At 34.8% G+C, this 14175-nt stretch overlaps 2 long non-coding RNA genes across 2 annotated transcripts; both read left to right on the top strand.

The window, feature by feature from the left end:
- Positions 1-4336: 4336 nt before the first annotated feature.
- Positions 4337-11617, top strand: LOC120173923. The gene is made up of 3 exons (XR_005521108.1): positions 4337-4462; positions 4565-4655; positions 11590-11617. It is a non-coding gene; the product is annotated as an uncharacterized LOC120173923 (long non-coding RNA).
- Positions 11618-11660: 43 nt separating this feature from the next.
- LOC120173922 lies at positions 11661-13860 on the top strand. The gene is made up of 4 exons (XR_005521107.1): positions 11661-11752; positions 12176-12230; positions 13584-13706; positions 13793-13860. It is a non-coding gene; the product is annotated as an uncharacterized LOC120173922 (long non-coding RNA).
- Positions 13861-14175: the final 315 nt, after the last annotated feature.

Below are 14175 nucleotides of genomic sequence, written 5' to 3'. Positions count from 1 at the left end.
GAGAGTTCGACCTCTGTATGATTAGACATGTTCCTGGTGGATATAAATTTTCTTTACCTGATCTTACCCAACTCTTGCTTCCAAAATCCATCTCAGATCATAATGTTGTGTTGCTCGAAAATGGCAGTTTCAATGAGGGTAAAAGACCGTTCAAACTTTTCAACTATTTAATGGAGGAAGAGGGCTTCATGATATGGTTAAATCGACCATCCTAAATCATAAAAGAAAGAATAGAAGATCTGGAATTCTGAGCCTTCTTAGAAGTGCTAAATCAACCATCAAGAGTTGGTCAAGTAACAAAATGTGTGACTGGAAGAATCCATCTTGGCATTGGAAAAGAAAATTCATGATCAAGAATAGGTGTTGCATCAGAATTCTACCTCTGCTAGTTCTATTTCTTTGGTTGAACTTAGGAAGGAGTTATGGAGATTATACAAAGTAGAAGAAAAAAATATGGTACCAAAAGTCCAGATCTAAATGGGTGAAAGGAGATCGAAATTCTAAATATTTCCACTTATGTGTATCAACCAAAAGAAGGGTGAATTCCATGAATGCTTTGAGGGTCAAGGGCAGTCTCATTCAAGAGCCTTCACTAATTAAGGAATGTGTCTGAGACCATTTTTTTGAAATTTATAATTCAAGGGCAACTCTGGAAGTGGAGGATATGGATTTGAATTTTGCCAAATTATCCAATGAACAAAGTCTCCTATTGGAAAAAGAGTTCTTCGAGGAAGAAGTATGAGAAGCTATTAATTCTTTCGACAGCAACAAAGCCCCTGGGACAGATGGTTTGAATATTTTTTTTTTAAATTCTGGACGTATCTCAAAGAAGACATTATGAAAATTTTTAGAAATTTATTTTCGAGAAAGAGTTGGGTACATGGAATCAATCATACATTCATTACTCTTATCCCTTAGAAATCAAATCCAAACAACTTAGATGACTATAAACCCATCAGCTTGGTAGGGGAATGTATAAAATATCTTTCGAAGGTCTTCTCAAGAAGATTAAAAGTGTGTATCAATGATTTAATTAATCCCTCCCAATTCGCTTTCATTCAAGGTTGCCAAATTAAAGTGGATTTTTGGAAGGCCTATGATACAATGGACTACCCAATCTTGTTTCAAGTCATAGAATAAACGATTTTCGAGGAAAGATGGTGCAACTGGATCAGAAGGTGTGTATCCTCAGCCTCTATTTCGGTCTTGGTTAATGGAGTCCCTACTGATGAATTTTCAATGGCTAAGGGGTTGAGACATGGTTGTTCTCTCTGCCCATTATTTTTAATCTAATCGGGGAACTACTGAATCTTTTACTGGCTAAGGCTGTCTCTATTGGATTGTTCAGTGGCTTCTCTATAGGCAGAAACAATGAGTCTTTCAAGCTTTCACATCTGTAATTTGCAAATGATCTTATAACTTTCTATATAGCTTCGATCAACCAAATTAGAAACGTAATGAGAGTTTTACGGGTCTTTGAAGTTATATATGGACTTTAATTGAACTTTTCTAAAAGTAAATTATTTGGGATTAATACGAATGAAGAAGAGGTTAAAGATTGGGCATTGTCTATTGGCTGTTCAGTTGGTACTTTTCCGTAAGAGTATATTGGTCTCCCGCTTGGAGCTAAGAAGAATGCAGCAGTTTTGTGGGAGCTAATCATTTAGAAATTTCATAATAAGCTTTATGGGTGAAAGGTTGAAACTCTATCATTGGGGGGGAAACTTGTTCTATTGAAATCTGTGTTATGCGCTCTCCCACCCTATTATTTATCAATTTTCAGGCTTCCCTCGAGTGTCAATAGGTAATGGTGAGATTTTATAGGGGAGGAGTAAAGAAGGAAAAAAATTCATTGGATCAATTGGTAACAATTTGTAAATCAAAAGATAATGGGGGTTTAGGTGTATTGGATCTCAATTTAATGAATAAAGCCCTAATTGGGAAATGGTCTTGGAAGTTTGCAAACGAGGATGATTCCGAGTGGAGCAAATTGATCTACAACAAATATAATTTGGACAGCAAATCCTTGGTGCTCAGCAACAAGATTCCAGCACATGCTTCCTAGATTTGGAGGAGTGTGGTAAACAATCAGTTCAAAATGATGACTTTGGTTCCAAATTCTATAATTGTCTACAAGTCAAGGTGGGAAATGGTGAGAATATTATGGATTATGGAAACCCCTCTCAAAGATTTTTTTAGACTCTTTGCCCTATCTATTAACAAAAATGGAAGTGTATCGGAGTTTGGAGAATATAGAATTAGGGGTTGGACTTGGAATGTTGAAATGCAAAGGAATTTGAGTGATTGGGAATTAGATTAGTGGGTTGAACTAATGTCTATAATTAGCAGTTGTAGTTTATAGGGGAACAATAGAGACAACCTTATATGAAGAGGAATTGGAGATGGAATTTATTTGGTTAAATCTTGCATAAAAACACGCACTAAGGAGGAGGAAGCAAACCAATTCTAGAAATTACATATTTGGAAGGGTTTGGTTCCACCAAGGGTGGAGAAATTCATGTGGCAAGTGGTACACCAAAAGCTGGCAGTCAAAGCATAACTTATAAGGAGAGGTATTAAAGGAATTTTGGACCCCTTATGTCTTATGTGTAAGCGGGAAGTTGAGACTTCTTCACACTTATTTTTTTCCTTATCGAATTGCGTGAAGATTATGGAGTAACTTACTTCATTTTAGAAAATTTCCTCATATATTCCTAAAAATGCCGTAAGTTTTCTATTAGCCTGGGAAAATCTGGTGCCTCAAGAAACCATTTGGAGGTTTATTCCAACGATGGTTCTATGGATGATTTGGAAATATAGGAATACAATTACCTTCGAAAGGGGGATTTTAGACATAATCCAACCTTTTTTCATAGCAAAATTCAGACTTGAAGTTTGGTTGTTGGTAAAATTTCCTAAAGCTCCTATTTTGAAGGACTCCTTAATTGGTGATCCCCTACTTGGGGAGCTGGTTGTTATTCTAAAGCCTAAGCCATCATTATCTTTGTCTTGTATCCCCCCTCCAAAGAGATTTTTCAAACTGAATGTGGGCGCAACAGTAAGAGATGATTGGAAAGCAATTGGTGTAGGAAGCATTCTTAAAGATAACTTCAACCTAGTTTTAGGGACTTTTTCAGAACCGGCTGGTCCAGGTCCCCACCCTTTGTGTAATTGGTGGTTATTAGAACTGGTCTAAATTTCTTTGAAGCATCGATATGCAGTTCTAAGAGGCGATTTATTATTGAAAGTGATAGTTAGAATTTTGTGGAGTGGATAAAGACTGTGAATGTATACCCTTGTATTTTTGCTTCAATTTGTAAGGAAATAGCAGATAGAATTACGAGCAAAAAGAGTATTCTCCATTGGATTGCTAGATCTTCAAATATTGAAGCAAATTCACTAGCTAAGGCTGGACTTGAATAATACAGAGATTTTCTCTCTAGGATTTAAATGTTTTGTGGTTTTGGATTTTTTTATTGTAGGGATCTAGTTTTGTGTTGGAAAATAGTCTGTTGTATTAAACAATTTTTATTTTCCTAAATTTTTTAATAAAATATGAGGTACTCTTTTTCCCCTTCCGTTTTTTTTTCTGGAATACCCTTAGGTGTTCTAACAATTATGAAGGGGGTTTTAATGAGGCCTCCAATTCTTATAAAAAACAGACAAACTGAGGATGGAAGACATCCATGCCCCAGCTTGCGGGGGAGTGTTAGAGATTAACTTCCTAAATTAGGAAGATTATGTAGGATTTTTGTAAATATATTCTACTAGTTAGAATCCCTAACTTTAAGGGATTAGAATTACTCCTAGAATCAATTACTTACCTAACTTAGCTGTTTCTTAAGATAAGACATCAGTATGTATATTTAAATAGTATATTTTTCTACATAAAGGAATATAATCGATGGAGAGATAAACCAATTTTGACAACGAGTGAGTTTTGTTCTTTTGTTTTATGATTTAAAATGTTATTGCATGATTAAAAATAGAAGTCCTGGCCTTTGTAGAAAATAAACTAGGTATTCTATTGAAATCTTGCTCATTGACACGATAAAAACATTTTTGAAATTACATGGAGCATGTTAATTGAAAGATAACTATTTTGGATATACCGAACATTGCTTCTAAAGTTGATCTATACTTCTATAGAAATGAAAGTAGAAGCTAAAATTGTTGGAGAACTCCTTTCATGATTTTCAACAATTCAACAATATTTCATCTATTTTAAAAACAACAATAGTTCATCTCTTAGTAAGGTTAAGGGTTTCACTTTTACATGTTTTTCTATACGGTTATATTCCTTTTAGGTGGCATCGAGAACCGAGTCAAACAAAAATGTGGGAAATGCTATTCTTTATGAATGTGTTCAAACCATCATGAACATTGAAGATAACAGAGGCTTACGTGTGCTTGCTATTAATATCTTGGGAAGATTCTTGTCAAATTGTGACAACAATATCAGGTATTTTCTTTTCAAATCTTATCTTGATTTCCAATATTTCTTTATACACTATTTCTTTGCTCCTTGATTATATTATGGAACTTAAAATAGCATGTTTTTCAGATATGTTGGATTGAACATGCTTATGAAGGGTATTGTAGTGGACGCTAAAGCAGTTCAGAGGCATAGAGCAACAATTTTGGAATGTGTAAAGGTGCTTCCTCACGATATATAATTTCATCTTTGATGATTTCAATAGGTTTCTCATTTAGTTCTTGCTTAGGAAGCCTAAGGATTTTTTTTCTTTTTCTTTCCCTTTAGCTACTCTATTTCGCTGTTAAGTTATTTGTTTATTACTTTTGGTGAACACCATACATGTGGGAATAAGACTTATTACTAGCTACTGAGAGGATTCTCTCTTTGGATTTCGCTTTATCTTTTATTTTTTCCCTTAAGGACAAAGATCAGATAGTCATCTCTATGTTTTCTTGCTATCCATCTCTTTTTTTCTTTATAGTGTGAGAAATTGAGAGAAGATAAAGACATTTTATGATCGAAAATCTTATTGAAAAACAAAAAACTCATCATGTTTTTATGCTGTAAATTACAAGTTAGAGTACTACTAGGTTGCCCGCGATCTTGATCGTTCAATTGCTTTCGTCATTGTTTTTCTCGTCGTCGTTCTCTATTGACGCCACTACCGTTCTGATCGACAAACTGCTGCTTTGCTTCAACGTATATCATCTCCTGCACTCCTTTGCTCACAAACCCGCATCGGCATCCAATCCTTGTTCGTCGACGCCGCTTTGCTCGTTCGTGGAATCTCCCTCTCGTTAATCGTGATTACAATTTGAATAAATTAACTGTAACCTGCTAGTTGGAAGTGTCTTTGAAACTAGAATATCAAAGACACTAGAATATGTATTTATAACGCAATGTAATCATGGGAGATCATATTTAAAAAATCCTTTAAATCGTTATCTTTGATACCAAATTTCGGTTTCAAAGGTCTCGCAGAGACAATGGTTAAACCTAACTTCGCTCTGTTATCTTTGACTTTTATTTCATGGATTGTTGATTTAGGAGCTAGTAATCATATGACGGGATACTTCACTCTCTTTCAAAATTTTACAAAAGTAATTTCTTCTTCTAGTGCCAAAATGCTGATGGTTCCCTTTCATCGATTGAGGGCAGTGGTTATAATCGAATTAATCAACTTATTATTTTATCTCATGTTATTTATATTCCGAATTTGGCTTGTAATCTTCTTTTGGTTAGTAAATTGTCTGCGGATTTGGGTTGCAATTCCCAATTTAACTATGATATTTACGAATTTCAGGATCTGAGCTCGGGGATGGTGATTGGTACTGCTAAGCGTTATGGTGGACTTTACATTCTTGACGCCCCTCCTCCAAACCATAAACACTCTACTATTATGTCCTTTGTTTCAATATCTCCATTACCTAATAATGTGTCTGCTGAGATTGTTTTATGGCATTTTAGGTTATGTCACCCCAGTTTTACTTATCTTGCCAAGTTGTTTCCAATATCTTTATTCATAAAAGTTCTGCATCTTTTTCTTGTGATATTTGACATCTTGCCAAACACATTCACGACACATGTCCTCCTTCTCCATACCGTTCTTCCAAGCCTTTTTTAATGATACATAGTGACATTTACGGTTTTTCTCATGTCAAAAGCTTAAATGGTGTTCGTTGGTTTGTTTCTTTTATTGACGATCATTCTCATACAACATGGACTTTTCTTATGCGGGATAAATCTGAGGCTAAGGATATTTTTAAACGGTTCAACAAGATGATTGAGAACCAGTTTCAGAGTTCTATTGACATATTTAAGTCAAATAATGGTAGTGAATATTTTTCTTACTCATTGGGGTCTTTCTTTCAGGAAAAAAGAATTATCCATCTCACTTTCTGTGTCGATACACCTCAACAAAAAGAGGTTACTAAACGAAAAAACCGTCATCTTCTTGAGGTAACTTGAGCACTTATTTTTTCCACTCATGTTCCTAAATATATTTGGGGAGAGACTCTCTTAACTGTCACCTATCTCATTAATTGCATACCCAACAAAATCCTTGGTTTTAAAATTTCCCAAGACGTTTTTTCCCAGTTTTCCCTCACTTTAAACCGTTCAGTACTAGTGTTCCTTTTCATGTCTTTGGTTGTACCATTTTTGTTCATGATCATAACCATACTAAGTCTAAACTTGATCCCCGAGCAATCCAGTGTGTCTTTGTTGATTACTCTTCTCTTCAAAAGGGTTATCGTTGTTATTTTCCTTCCACTAAGAAATTGTTTACATCTATAGACGTCACTTTCCTTGAACATAAACCTTTCTTCTCTAAATCTGAAATCCAGGGGGGGAGTGAGTGTGAATTTCAGTTTTTTCCGATTAATACCGAACTGTCCATCAACCTCTCTCCCACTGAACCAACCGAAACATGACCACCTAACACCACTACCGCACCTGACATTTAAAACATACTCCAAACCATTAACCCATTAGACTCTCCAAAAACACCAAATCCACCTAACACCACTACCACACCTGACATTGAAAACATACACCAAATTGTTAACCCATTGGACTCTCTTAAAACACCAAATCCATCTGTGTCACCACTTATTTCTCAAAATGATCTTTTTACCTACAAACGACGACCTAAACACATCCCTATTCCAATACGACCTGCACAATGCCAAGAGCCAGAACCATGTTTAAATTCATTGGAAAATGAAGAAGGAGATTAAAGTAATTTAGAGGTTTTGGTTGACACTAGTGAGTTACCAATTGCTTAAAGAAAGGGAGTACGAAGATGCACAACTCATCCTATTGAAAAATTTATTGCTTATGGTAAACTAACATATGTTTTTTAAGACATTTATACCTAAGATTGACAACATCTGCATTCCGGATACCATTGAAGAAGTTTTAAAAAATTCCGAATGGAAGAAAGAGGTAGAAGAACTCTCTGCTATTAAAAGCAACAAAACCTGAGTAATTGTTGATCTTCTTAAAGAAAAGAAACCAATTAGATACAAATGAGCTTTTACCATGAAATTCAAGACATATGGCAGTGTTAAGCGTATAAGGCTAGACTCGTGGCAAAGGGGTTACTCAGATTCATGGAGTGGACTATCAAAAGACTTTTGCCCGAGTTGCGAAGCTCAATACTGTAAGAGTACTATTGTCCTTAGTAGTAAATAAGGACTAGATACTTCATCAACTTGATGTTAAAAACGTATTCCTGAATGGTAATCTTGAAGAATAGGTCTATATGCGGATTCCTACCAGGGGTACATGTACAATGCGGAAATTAACAAGTATGCAAATTGTTTAAGTCTTTATATGGTCTAAAACAGTCTCTTCTTGCCTGGTTCGACAGATTCATGAAAGTACTTTTTCAAGACAATTATAAGCAATGTTAATTGATCATACTTTGTTTGTCAAAACCGCTCCAAACAAGAAAAAGACAATCTTAATTGTCTACGTTTATGGCATCATCATCACAGGTGACGACTTAGGAAAAATCGAGAAATTGAAGGCGTTGCTAAAAAGAGAATTTGAAACCAAGTACTTAGAGACCTTGAGATATTTTTTTGGCATGGAAGTGGCAAGGTCAAGAGTAGGGATTGTCATTAACTTAAGTAAGTACATTCTAGGCTTATTCTCTGAAACTGAAATCAATGGTTGCAAGCCTTTGAAAACTCTCATGGAAACAAATCTGAAGCTTAGGAAAAATAGGAATACAGTAAATAAGGACAATATCAAAAGTTAGTCGGTAAACTTATCTATCTATCACTTACTAGGCCACACATAGCCTTCTTTGTCAGCATTGTGAGTCAATTCGTGAATGATCCTAGAGAAGAACATTTGGAGATGACATATCAAATTTTGAGGTATTTAAATATAATACCAGGACATGGATTAATTTTCAAAAAAATGAAAATAGAATAATCAAGATTTTCTTCGATTCAATTTGGGCTGGAAAATTAATAGATAGGAGATCAACTATAAGTTATTGTTAATTTGTTTGGAGGAAAATAAGCAAGAAATAAGCCATGGTTTCCAAAAGTAGTGTTGAAGAAGAATATCGGGTGATAGCACTTGGAATCTATTAAAGTGTTTGGTTACAAAGAATCCTAATTGAACTAAAAGTGTGCAATAGAACCTACTTTGAGCTTCAGAGTGATAGTAAGTTAGCTATAAGTATTGCTAAGAACCCAATTCATCATAACATAACTAAACATGTGGAGATCGACAGACTCTTCATCACCGAAAAGGTGAATGGCGGGGTAGTAAAACTAAATTATGTCTCTTTAAAAGATCAACTAGTCGATATCTTGACTAAGGCGCTTCCAAGAATCAACTTCGACGAGATACATCCAAGCTGGGTCTCTATAGTATTTACTCCTCAGCTTGAGGGGGAGTGAGTTATATTACGATTATTATTAATTATTAGTGTTTATGAGTTATATTATGATTATGATTAATTATTAGTATTTTATTTTATTAATAATTCTAGAAAACTTTTTTGTAGGAAATCTATCCTATATAGGACAGTCAACTAAACTTATATAAAAACATCCCTGCCGTAACTTCTCAATTAACGATCAGAAATACAAAACATATTTTTCATGAATCCTATTTCTACATAAAGTAAATCCAAGATTAGCTTGAACCTTTCAACACTCCCATCTTCCTTGTATTTTTTACTATCGATATCCAGTTAAAACCCATTGTTTTCTTCCTTTGTGGAAGTTAAGTGTTTATTGAATTGATTTTGAAATTCATCTGTTATCAAGTGATAAGGTGAATACTCTAAATGATTGTAACAGTTCTCCATAGGCTACATACTCTCATTTTGCATTTTTAAACTCCTTTTCTCTAAGCAATAGGTAGTTCTGAGTTATCAATAGAAGGAACAGGTTGTTCACTAGGAGAAGGTTTCATACCTGTGTTGATTTCTGAGACAGGAGGCTCCAGTTCAGGTTCTTGACAATTTCTGTCTTGTGTGATATCCTCTAGAATTTTAGTAATTCATCCCCTCTTGGTATAGACACAAAGTTCTCTATTGGTGTCAAGTTGAGTTTGGGATGGTATTTTGGTTTGAGGAGTTGACACAAATGATGTTTAGTTGGAGATGCTGAACAAGGTAAGCTTTTGGTCTCAAGAAAGTGGTATTTGGTTCAGTGATTTTAGGTTCTACAGAAGACAAAGGAATGCACTTGAATTGGGTAGTTTGACTGTTTGAAGGTTGCCCCAAAGATGAAATTCCCTTGAATTATAGTTTTGGCAAAATAGGGTTGATGCTAAACAATGAGAATTTTACATTTTTTTAGTGATAGGAGAGTAACATTTATTTACTTTGATTAGACGAATATGTAGAATATAGGTATTTTATGAAGAGAATTAATTGAATTCTCTATTTTCTGAAAATTCCCTTTTTCTTTAAAGTATGAACCCGAAGTGTTTGTAAAGTATTCACTCTCATTATTTGATTTTAGAATCTGGAACTTTTAAATTGGGTTTGAATCATAGTGTAAAAGGATTTGAGTGTACCCCTAGTTTTTGACTTATCTTTCACAAGAAATGTTCACGTGATTCTAGAATGATTATTTATAAAGGATATAAATCAATGGCCCCATTAATACTTTTCACATGTGAAGGTCCTCAAATATCACTATGTAATACGGAGAATGCTTGTGGTGGAGTGTATTTTATTATGGGATGGACAAACCGAGTATGTTTGTAACTAGGGATGGACTGAGGGGGATCGGGGCAATCGTCCCTTGAAAATTTTCTATTGAAAATCTGTTTTTGCCCCATCTGGAATTTATTAGTTCGTCAAGATAATCAAAATTTGGATAATTGAGGCAAAAAGGCCGTAACATTAGTGGGTCTGAAATAAGAATGGAACTAAGAGGTGTAGAAACAAACTTTAAATCATAACTTGAATGAAATTTTAAATAGAGAAGCATTCCCTTTGAGCAAATAGAGACCACCACACAATTCATCGCTGCCAATCACCCTCCTCGAATCAATTGCCTGAAATTTACAAAGATTGGAATAAAATTTGGTAACACCGTTTAATTCACTAGATAGCTTAGTAACAAAAATAAGAATACAAGTCAATTTAGGAACATAAAAGACAGAGGATAGAAGGAGGACCTTTGTTAATTGAACTGATCCAATCCCTTTCACTTTGGAGAGTGATCCATCAGCCATTCGAACAGTTGAGAGACTAGGTTGTGGGCCGAATTTGTGAAACACACTAAGATCCCCTGTCATGTAACCTGAAACTTCAGAATCCATTATCCAAGATCTCAAGTTATTGTTTTCTGTCGTACTTGCAAAAGAAATAGTACCTTGTTGTACCAGCATGTTCAAGGGATTAATCTCATGGCTGCTGTTGAGTGAGGTTGGATGACTGTGTTGAGAGATGATTGTTGGGGCCTGAACTGACCTCCAATGATGTGGATTTTCCATGATTTCCTAGGTTTGATAACCTAGCCTGATATCTTGTGAGAAATCGAGAGAATAGAAATAAGGAATTAATCAAGAGAAGAAAAAGAAATTTTCTGATCTAAATTCTTATTGAAAAACAGAAAACATATCCTATTTTATATGCCGTGGATTACAAGTTAGAGCCCTAGGTTCCCCTTCTTCCTAACTTATATCTCCTAAACTTATCTTATATCCTAAGAAATTGAATCCTAATAGTATAATATAGATAAGTTACAAATAAATTAAACTTCTAAGAAAAATTAAATTCCTAATTGTCGGCAGCTTTCTACATAGAGAACCCTCAATTTTCTTACATGTCACTCTTATGATTTTTTGGTTAATTTCTCTTGTTTTGATTGACCCTTGGACAGATGCATAGGGATTCTTTTGAAGATATAATAATTTCCAAAATTGTCTCTTGGGCTTGGATCAGAGGTAGAGACAGTGGATTAGGAATTGCCTAGGCATCCTAAATTTGAGCCTTGGTGCTATCTAATAAAAAAAGATGTTTCCACCTTTTTCTTTGTTGCTTTTGATGTGAACTGAAATGGCATTATTGTAAAATGTAAGTTTTATTCATCTGAAGAAGTTTCTTATTCGAGATTTCACATTTCCAGGATTCAGATGCTTGAATTCAGAAAAGGGACTTGAACTTGTATACATGCTAGTGAATGAAAGCAATGTAAAGCCTTTCACGAAAGAGCTAATTGAATATTTGGAAGTAAGTGATCAAGAATTTAAGGAAGATATTACTGCCAAGATATGCTCCCTTGTTGAAAAGTAAGTTGTGCTCTTTGTTAATCAAATAAAAAATGCCACTTTAGCTCTCCTTGTGTATGTTATATTATTTACAGTTGTCTTGTATGCTTTGTCTTCTTGGCTCAATATTTTCATGTTTGTGCTTTGGATGTATCTAGCGCATATCTTGGACTCCAAGCCCGTTTTTAGGAAATAAAAGGACTGGTTATCAATCTTGGAGAAGGCAGTTATATAATACAATTGATTTAATATGATCGATTTTAATGGCTTGCTACCTTTATTAAATTTATTGAAGTTCCTTTTGTCTTTTTCTGATGTTGGAATGTTCTTCTGGTTTATCAGATAACTTTTTTTATGTCGGCCGGGGGAAGGATGCTGAAAGATAAATTTGAAATTTCTTTGCAGCATTGTTTAGTGAATTAACAATCATTTCCATTACCTCAGGTTTTCCCCGGAGAAAATTTGGTACATTGATCAGATGCTCAAGGTTCTCTCTGAGGTATATGTAGTATACATATCATTGTTATATGATTGGAGTGAATACTAAATTCATTCCTGTCCATGTTTCTGTCCCGCTACTGTATTTTCTCTTGTTTGAGTTGCATCCACTGCAGTCTTTGTTCCTTATAGGTGTTGCAGAACATTATTTTTTGTTCTAGATCACTGATGTGATTATTTCAGTCTTTCGTTTGATCCAACCTTTTGCAGGCGAATCCATTAAATAATGGTGTGAAACATGTTTTAACCTTTATTTTATTACCAAGTTTCTTTGTAGGACATATGACCTCGTGTATAAATTCTTTCAAAGGAAAGTGAATACATTCTTACCCTGTTTAAAATTTTGTATAAAGAATTTGCAATGTTAATAACCTTTTTTGGTATCTTTTCTCAAGTGATACCAAATTTGCTGTCAACTGCACTAGTTCAGCCACAAGATTTCTCAAGTTAAATATAATGGCTGAACCCGTCTCAGCTATGACTTTTTCTGCTTGTTGCCTTTGATCCATTGTACTATCAAAGGCAGAAAAGTTGAAACCATAAAAGGCCTCAAGTTACCCTATAACATGAATTTAAGCTTTTGACCATTGAGAATTGGTGGTTTAGTCCTAAAAATTTGTTGGGCATTCAATTGGTATTAGCTTGTGTTACAATTTGCATGGTTTCTGGTATGATCGTAATCCTTTTAATTGTAAAGTGTTATCCCAATGAGGATATCTAGGATTTTCCGGGGAAGTATTATTATGCCCTTTTTAAGTCAATTAGGATTTAGGAGCGTGATTGATGAAATCCATACAAGAATTCAAGCCTCCACTACTAGCAACTTGTAAGGAGGAGCAATTAAAACGGAAAAGTAGCTTACTCTATGTTTTCGTGGTCAACTTGGAATTGGCTTTTGCCCTAACATTTTCTCAATCTGCATAATAATGAAGCAATAGGGAAGAGTAGACATGGCAATTTTCCAGAAAGTGTGGGGACTAAAGTGTATGGCTAGTGAAGGTTCATCTTCCACAATCCTATATATTCATTTTACTATATGTCAATGTTTTTCATTTTATTCATGAAACTAAATTGTTGAAAAGGATTGGGGCATTGGTCACAGACTTTCAAGTAGCAGAATGCATGTTCATTTTATAGTTTGCTTGATGGGAGAACCTTCATCTGTTGGATGTTGACTCGCATTTCGGCTAGTAATCTCAAACTATGTTTCAATCGCCCTTCGACGAGCCGAGCTATCAATCACAAACACTCATGATCATAACATGCAACATTTGTTATTTATCTTCTTAGCTCTTTCAATGTTTCTATTGATTATTATGTTCCAGTAGAACTGACATTTATCCTTCACAAGTAGGCTGGAAATTTTGTAAAAGATGAAGTCTGGCATGCACTTATCGTTGTCATAAGTAATGCTTCTGACCTCCATGGATATACAGTCAGGGCATTGTACAGAGCTTTTCAGGCATCAACAGAACAGGTATTCTTAGCTTTATTTTAGATTTTTTTCTGAATTTGATATTTGTATCTGTTTAACTATTAAATGCAAATTGTTTTCTTCATAAGGAATCCCTTGTTCGAGTGGCAGTTTGGTGTACTGGTGAATATGGTGACATGTTGGTGGATAATGTTGGGCTGCTTGACATTGAAGAACCAATAACAGTAAGTGCATCTTTATCCATAGATTAGTTTGCTTGCACTTACTATAGCCGTTTTGGATTTCTTTATCTTCAGAAAAAGAGGTAACACAGCGGGCAATGGTCTGTTTTATATGAACCTGAGTTTGCATAGGGGAAGCTTCTAATTCGTCAAAGTTGAATAGGATCCCTTTCTCCAAAGATCATAAGCTTATCATTTAATGTTTAGTGTTGAAATAATTTGAGATCAACGTTGTCCTGACTCTTCCTTTTCCATGAAGTAGTCATGTCCGACATTCACGTCTGACACAA

This window comes from Hibiscus syriacus, unplaced genomic scaffold (assembly GCF_006381635.1).
Source record: "Hibiscus syriacus cultivar Baekdansim isolate YM2019G1 unplaced genomic scaffold, ASM638163v2 tig00111993_pilon, whole genome shotgun sequence".
NCBI classification, from domain to species: domain Eukaryota; kingdom Viridiplantae; phylum Streptophyta; class Magnoliopsida; order Malvales; family Malvaceae; genus Hibiscus; species Hibiscus syriacus.
Note: the sequence above shows the minus strand (reverse complement) of the source record. Positions and strands in the feature narration are given on the sequence as shown.